At 39.5% G+C, this 8,569-nt stretch overlaps 1 non-coding gene across 1 annotated transcript; it reads left to right on the forward strand.

Moving 5' to 3' along the window:
- Positions 1 to 1,949: 1,949 nt before the first annotated feature.
- trnaq-uug (transfer RNA glutamine (anticodon UUG)) lies at positions 1,950 to 2,021 on the forward strand. The gene has a single exon. It is a non-coding gene; the product is annotated as a tRNA-Gln (tRNA).
- The last annotated feature ends 6,548 nt before the right edge of the window (positions 2,022 to 8,569 follow it).

Here is an 8,569-nt window from a genome sequence, read left to right on the forward strand (position 1 = left end):
AGAACCGGTCCAAAAAACTTTTCGGCTGCAGTGAGCCCCAAAAGCACACGTAGGGAGCTTTGCTTCGTAGTGTCAAAGCACAGTTTGTCTCTTTAGGGAAGTGAGCATAAAAGGGCAGGACCCAGCTTGGAGAATGCAGGGATTGATCCCACTACCCCTCGCATGCTAAGCAAGCGCTCTATCATTTGAGCTAATTCCCCTGACCGTTGTGGAGAGATGTCCATTGCTCCAAAATACGCCTTCGAAGAGCTACCGCTATTATAATGGGCTTGAAGAAAAGAGATTGTACTTTTGTTTTTAAGGCCCTGCTTGGTCTTGTTACTCCAGTACATATGTGTGTGGATTCCTGTATTATGTGTGCTACCTTTGGATCACTCAGGTTGTGCAGCCAACTTTTCCCCTCTGTTTCCCACACTAGCTTAACGTCTACGAGACATCTAACCATTTCAGCTGTCCTCCCTAAGATCCCTCTACATGTCAGGTCCAGCCCCATTTTTAAATCCATTCAGAGGCCAGATTTCATTCTTTTGCCTTTGATACTGTCTCGAGCTGTTTGATTACTTCCATGTTAGTTCATGTTCCTTCTTTTGTTATTGCTGTAGTTATTATTTTCTTATTTTTGGGGGGCTAATGGCTAGGCGGGCTGCCAAGGCTGACTTGTTGGTCTAGGGGTATGATTCTTGCTTTGAGTACGAGAGGTCCTGGGTTCAAATCATGGAAAAGTCCATAACGAGGCTTGGTCATGAAGCTCTTTAGGGTCGCAAGCAATCAGGAAGTTTTTAGTCAATCTGGCAGAAGTCCAGTCAAAGCTAGGTTGGTTAGATCAGGGGATTAGAGCTTTGTGCTAGTAATGCCAAGGGGGCCAGTGACCAAAATTTACTGTTATCCAACCCCTCTGTCTAACTGCTTCCATACAGCCACAGCACTACCTGTCTCCCAGGGGTATTGGTGTAGTTCCATGGTGTAATGGTTAGCATTCTGAACTTTGAATCCAGCGATCCACGTTCAAGTTTCGGTGGAACCTGCGTGCTTTCTTGCAGCAGGAAAAGAAAAAAAGTTTGGTGGTGGTGCTGGCAAGCCTGTAAGTGATTTACTCTTTGTGGCCCTGTGAGCAACAGCTGCTCCTATCAAGTGTCCATGGTGTAATGGTAAGCACTCTGGCCTCTGAGTCCAGCTCTGGACTCTGAGTCCAGCGATCTGAGTTCAACTCTCGGTGGGACCTGCCTTTGCCGCCATTGTGCGCAAGACCAGTTCCAAAAAACTTTTTGGCTGCAGTGAGCCCCAAAAGCTCACTTAGGGAGCTTTACTTCATAGTGTCAAAGCGCAGTTTGTCTCTTTAGAGAAGTGAGCATAAAAGGAAAAGACCTAGCTTGGAAAATTCGGGCATCGATCCGACTACCTCTCGCATGCTAAGCAAATGCTCTACCATTTGAGCTAATTCCCCTAGCCATGTTGGAGAGATTTCCATTGCTCCAAAATACGTCTTCGAAGAGCTACCGCTATTATAATGGGCTTGAAGAAAAGAGATTGTACTTTTGTTTTTAAGGCCCTTCTTGGTCTTGTTACTCCAGTATATGTGTGTGGATTCCTGTATTATGTGTGCTACCTTTGGATCACTCAGGTTGTGCAGCCAACTTTTTCCCTCTGTTTCCCAGACTAGCTTAAAGTCTACGGGACATCTGACCGTTTCAGCTGTCCTCCCTAAGATCCCTCTACATGTTAGGTCCAGCCCCATTTTTAAATCCATTCAGGGGCCAGATTTCATTCGTTTGCCTTTGAATCCAGCGATCCGAGTTCAAATCTCGGTGGGACCTGCGCTTGCCACCATTGTGCGCAAGACCCGTTCCAAAAATCTTTTCGGCTGCAGTGAGCCCCAGAAGCACACATAGAGAGTCTTTTGTCTCTTTAGGGTCACAAGCCTTTGTGGCCCTGTGAGCTGGTCCAGTCAAGGTTCCATGGTGTAATGGTTAGCACTCTGGACTTTGAATCCAGTGATCCGAGTTCAAATCTCGGTGGGACCTGCTTTTGCCACCAATGTGCGCAAGACCCGGTCCAAAAAAACTTTAAAAAAATTACAACTATTGCTGTATTTATTCTTTTCTTCTTCTTTTTTGGCTCATGGCTAGGTGGGTGGCCAAGGCTGGCTTGTTGGTCTAGGGGTATGAGTCTCGCTTTGTGTATGAGAGGCCCCAGGTTCAAATCTCGGAAGAGTCCATAGTGAGGCTTGGTCATGAAGCTCTTTTGTCTCTTGATTCCTGTATTACATATGCTAACTTTGGATCACTCAGCACGTGCGCCAACTTCTACCCTCTGTATCCCACACTGGCTTAAAGAGTCTGACCGTTTCAGCTTTCCTCCCTAAGGTCGCTCTTTTGGTCCAGCCCCATTTTTGAATCCATTCAGAGGCCATTTGTTGTTCCTGTAGCTGTTCTTTTCTTCTGGGCTGGGATTGCACTTAAAATATTATTATTATTTTTTTTTTTCTTGTGCTATTTTTACTTGAAAACAAGTCAACAAGAACTAATTAACTCATTAACTTATTTTTCAGTGTGCTCTGCATTTGGAACGATGACATAATGTTGCCAACAAATGTGTGAGATTAATAAGGCATGTGTTGTCTTGTTCCATTCTTAAGGGTTTTTATTTTGAAGGCGTCCTCTGTGCTGTCTTCTCAATAAATGATAAATACATCACTGGATCCCTGCACAAAACCATCAATGTCTGGGATGTCTCTTGTGGTGAGGATTGTTCACTGTTGCATATGATACCTATGTGTTTATGACTAATCAGTCTGTGGAAGATTTACTAATAATTTGCTAATAATGTCATTCATGTCTAATTCAGTTGCTTGACTTCAATTTCTTTACAGGTAGTTTGCTGTACATCCAGATTGTCTACTCTCCAATCTCCAACCACACAAGGATGGACTTGTTGCCATGTCCCAGCATGGCTCTTTCATCAAGGAAGGCTTTCACTGTCCAGACACCCTTAAACCTGGATACATCCCCCTCTGTAACTTCAGAGCACATTACCGAGTCACCTCTCGGCAGAAAAACCTGAACGCTCCACACACCGTGAACAACGAATTCCCAACACGTGTTCTCCTTTAAATACTTTCTAGGTCCTAAACCTCTTACGATTCAGCAGCCCACCTGTGTATAGAATTAGGCTTTACACTAAGATATCATCTGTGTTATTACATATTTGTAATTACAATATTATAACTTTGTAATTACATAAAAATACAACAAATCAAACAATTTACTATTTAGTCATTTTATAATAATTGAATCAATATTGCAAGTGTTAAAAGTAAAAGACAGCATGTTGTAAAATATATTTTATTAACAAAACAGATATGTAAACAGACACAAGCACAGGAAAATATAGTTTTTTTTATGTTAGCACTGAATTTAATCACAGCTTTTGACTTAATAACTCACAGTATAATATAGAATAATAATCACATTATTTACTTCTAATTTCTAGCATGTTATAACTTGGTATTTCAAGTGCAATGCATCATTGAATTCCAATGCCTGCACTTGGTGAAAGGTAAGCGTATAAAACGAGTCAAGACTTTCTGTTGCAGCAAAGGCTTTTGCTCCTGTTACGTTTCCTCTTCTGTTGAACACTTCGGATTTGACGGAGCTGTACTGAAGCCAGTGACATCATGCATATATAAAGAACAGACAGATCGTTTATCAGCCTCAATGCAAAGAGATTTACTTTTGTCTTGTCGTTAGATAATGACGTTCTGGCTGAAATGTATAAGTACTGGCTTCCTCCAAGCCACACACTCCTTCGCTTCCCACTACTTCACTGGTCCCGTCTCCGGCATGACCTCAGAGCTCATCTGATGGAGAGATGGGAGGGGGGTGTTATTCTGCTGGGTTTCACCCACAGGTAAAGGTTTGCTTTCCCACAAGTCAAGCAAAATACTAGGAAAAGTCCCAGCGCTTCCTATGCCCATTCCAACTCAGCCATTACTTTTCTTAAGCAGTTTGCAGAGCTGGTAAGGAAGAGATATTTATCATGTGATATGAAAGCTGACATGCACAACATCCTCGCTGAATATTTCTCAGGACAGTGGAGTCAGGGGCAGCTCAGGCCCATCCTTCTGCCCTCACTAAGTACACTGCTCAATGCTGACAAAAAGGTATTGTTCAAGGTCACAAAATCAGCATTATGTCAGTATATTTTAGATGCTAAGTAACCTATATTTCTACTAAATTTTTGGTGGTAAACATGGTATTTTTTTTCAAGGTACCACCCCAGCCTTTGCAGTTCACTGGAGAAGTTGCCAATATACGGAAGCTTAATGAACTGCCCTATCACCTCGCTCATGCAGGAAAATGGGAGGAGCTACGCCAATCAGTGCTCGGTGAGGTTTAGATAGGAATAGTTACATTTAAAAATAGCCAAGTCTATTGGATATTCTCTTGAAAGCCGTCTGTGTTTTATGTTTTTGCCAACTTAAAAATATACAACATGTATAAACAAATATATAAAAACATGAATGTGCATTTATTCTCACAGGCAGTCTGGACTGGTTGTGTTGTATAACTCTGCGGTGTGGCGTGAGCTGTGTTATTCAGGACCTGTCACTTTGCACTGACTTCACAGACTGTCCTGAGATACAAATGCTGAAAGAGACATTTCTGCTTCTTAAGCCCTCGTTAGATTTTAGCTATGGACGTGTGGGTAAGTATTGACCACTGGGGGTTTCATAGGCTGTATTCTACCGATAACATTTACTTATTAAAGCAAATGTAAATAAGAATTAGTTTGTAAGGGAATATAAAGAAATGTTTTGGTTTCATGTTTTTATGAAATGGTAATTGGAGTTGTGTGGCTTTTAGTTTATGTCTACTAGCTTAGAGGTCATTTAGAGATAATCTAGTAGGAAAGTCAATAAAGAAACTGCATTTCTCAAGCAATTTAATGGGGTCTAGGAAGGTGAGGTGTGCCATTATTACACCCTTTATTTTAGAATGTAGTCACATGTTTATTGGTTGCTTCTACGTGAAGCAATTGCCTAATGGGGAAAAAAATCATTTAGCAAATGGACAAATAAAAGCAATTAATACATACTTTATTTTAAAAAATGGTTTGCTTTATTGATATTTAAATATATTTTATTGTTAAATATGTAAAATATATAAATGCACAAAAGGTATTTGTAATTTATGTATTATTTAAAAATGTATCAATGCTTAAATAATTTCTTGCTTTTTAAAATGCATTTATAAATTCTCTGTAAGTAGTATGAGGCTTTACAGATGACATTCAGAGACATTTTTTCCCCTTTATTTATTGGCAGGAAAACCAGTCACACCAATTCATTGTTCTTTCACTGTCCCTTTAAACATTGCTTACAATTCAAGAACATCTAAATATAAGGGTGTCAAACTCAGTTCCTGGAGGGCCGCAGCCCTGCAGAGTTTAGTTTCAACCCTGATCCGACACACAAACCATGTAGTTTTCAAATAAGCCTGAAAGACGTGATTAGCTGGATCAGGTGTGTTTAATTAGGGTTGGAACTAAACTCTGCAGGGCTGCGGCCCTCCAGGAACTGAGTTTGACACCCATGATCTAAAATCTGTCATGATATAACTCATCTTTCAGTATATATCTCACTCTTCTATAAGATCCCTCACTTTTGGTCACGGAGATCTTCTCCAGGCTGCAGTGCCTCGCTGATCTCTACCCTTCCATGGTTGGTCAACTGTGTTCTCAGTGCGTGGACTGGTTTGGTTCCTCTACTGACCCAGTGCTTGTGCCCAAAAGCAGCTTCTTTCAGGCCCCTGGGGGCCCACTGAAGAGCACCCTCACGGGGTTCACTAGAGGTGACATAAAGGAGCTTAATATTGGTTTTGTTAAAGATTTTAGAGTAAAAATATCTTACCACATTCTGTTGCTAATCTGCTACATGTGGCTTCATATCATTGTGTGTTTTCTTGAATTTTGAAGGAGTGAAAGCTGTTGTGCTGTGCTCAAAGAGAGAGCTGCTGGTAGCAGGTTCAGAGGAAGGACTGATCATAGTCTGGAGTCTAAACCATCTCCAGACTCTTCACAATCTTTCTGGACTTAGGTTCTTAACAGTGTAGAAGGGAAGGGTGTAGTGTGTCATTGCCTTGATTCAGAAAATTAAAATTTAAGAGAGCGTAAAGGTCTTTGCACACTGAGTCCAACATTTTTGCACATTAAAAAATAAATACAACCTCACATTGTGTCAGTCATGTTTACAGACTGCCTCCGAAAGTTTTGTCCGTCATAAAAAAATTCGGATCAGGTTCGATTTTCTGTTTTTTCGCATTCGTAGCAAGCATTTTGATTAGAAAGGATGACGAATATGAAAAAAAAATTAAAATAAACGCATACAGGATGACGAATATGAAAAAAAAATAAAGAGTCCTGGCTCTTCCAAACTTTATAATGGCAGTGAATAGGTGTTAAGGCTTTAATGTCCAATAAAGTGCATCCATCCATCATAAAAAGTGCTCCCCATTGCTCTGGGGGTTAATATAGTCCTTTTGAAACGAATCGATGCAATTGTGTAAGAAAAATGTCCATAATTAAAACTTTATAAACTGTAATCTCTAGCTAGTGCTAACTGTTATATGTGCGTTATGAGAGAGTGATGTTCCAGCGGATGACGTAGGATGTAGGCGTAGCGTAAGCTCCAGTGAAAATAGTCTCATGTTAACCAACTTTTGTTTACAGCAAAAGGAAAACCAGTCTCCTCCTGGCTCGTGGCATCCTCCGACATTTTTCTTTTACAAATCTTCGTTTTGTACTTCTAATTCCTGACCCAGTGTTTTGTTTTGCTCTCTCCACTGCACATCCACGTTAGTCACTTCCACATTCATAACCGAATTCGCCTACATCTTATGTCATCCGCTGGAACGCCCCTCTCTCATGAACACGCCTGCAACAGAAGATAGAACAGCACAAAATAGCCATGGTGTAGGATGAGTTAAACAGTCCCCAATGAGAGAGTAATGCCATGCTCCCTTAGGAGTGCACACTTCAGTTCCCCCATAGTTCCTCAAAGAACGTTGCTATGCAGCAAAAAATCAATCTGCCGGTGGAGTTTGCAATTTGTTTGAGCTGCGCCCTCTACTGTACAGACATTCATTTACATTTCCTTCAGCCTGAGGTGTATTCATTTAATTTTTGTTGTGAAAGGGCTTTTGCATTTGTAAAATAAGAACTTTTTATATTAAAAACAAACAAGCCAGCCCTGCTCAGATTTAAAAGTAACTCAAAAGTATGACGATATATATTGGATGGACGAAATAAAAATATGTCCTTTCATATTATTCCTTATCGCTTAATTCGTGATGTCGCAAAATACATTGTTTACAGCAATACTTTTTCATCATTTGGATGACTGCAATCTTACACGCCACCACGGGGCATGAAGGGGAGACTGAACCAGGTGACTCCAAGCAGGAGAACGACCAGCCACAACAAAACGAGGAGCTCATTCCTAAACGAGGGACCACATCTGTATTAGGGGTGGGAATCACCAGAGACCTCACGATATGATATTATCACGATGCGTGTGTCACGATACAATATTATTGCAAAATTCTGCGACATATTGCAATTTATTACCTTTTTCAAACTTCAAATTATGTCCCCAAAGGAAAACATTGACAACATCTGTTTTAAATAAAAAGAAACATTTCTCAGTTTGTTTATCTCAGTTCAGTTTTATTGTTGCAGTGAAAAATTGGATTGTCAAGCAGACAAACTGACCAACACTTTCATGAAAACCTGTCATAAATGTTGTATGCACCTGGCTAACTCAACTATTTGTATTACAGTCTAATCTAGTCCACCTTAATTAAATGTAAACAGGTATGCACTGTTGTGCTACTACAGGTATTTCGAACAGTGCAACTTGAAATTGTACTAAAAAGTTGTGCAGACCCTTCAGCAATTGGGGCATTTGAAAGTAAATTACTGTTAAATTTAAATTAAATTAAATTAAATAAAACATGTAGTCTTACATCTAGGGACAAACCAAAATGAAAATTCTGGGCCGAAACGGAAACCGAAAATTCTGGATGCACTTGGCTGAAAACCGAAACCGAAAATGCTTTTGTAATGATTATTTATTATTTTATTAAATAATATAAAGTAATTTGGTAAGACTTTTTAAATTTAACTCACTTTTAATGATACCGAATAAAAAAATAACACAAGCCAATAAAATAACCACACTTTTACTGAGCGTAACACAATAAAACTGGACAGAATTTATATTAATATTGGTAACACTTTACAATAAGGTTAATTGGTTAACTACTTTAATGAACTAAGAATGAACAATAGTTCTTCAGCATTTACTAATCTTAGTTCATGTTAATTTCAACATTTACTAATGCATTATTAAAATCAACAGTTGTGCTTGTTAACAGTTAATGCACTCTGAATCAACATGAACTAACTGTGCATAACTGTATTCTCATTAACTAACATTAAGAAAGATTAATAAAATAAATGTATTGTGCATTGTTCGTTCATGATAGTTAATACATTAACTAACATTAACTAA

This window comes from Sinocyclocheilus grahami, unplaced genomic scaffold (genome assembly GCF_001515645.1).
Source record: "Sinocyclocheilus grahami isolate Dianchi unplaced genomic scaffold, SAMN03320097.WGS_v1.1 scaffold3261.1, whole genome shotgun sequence".
Lineage (NCBI taxonomy): Eukaryota > Metazoa > Chordata > Actinopteri > Cypriniformes > Cyprinidae > Sinocyclocheilus > Sinocyclocheilus grahami.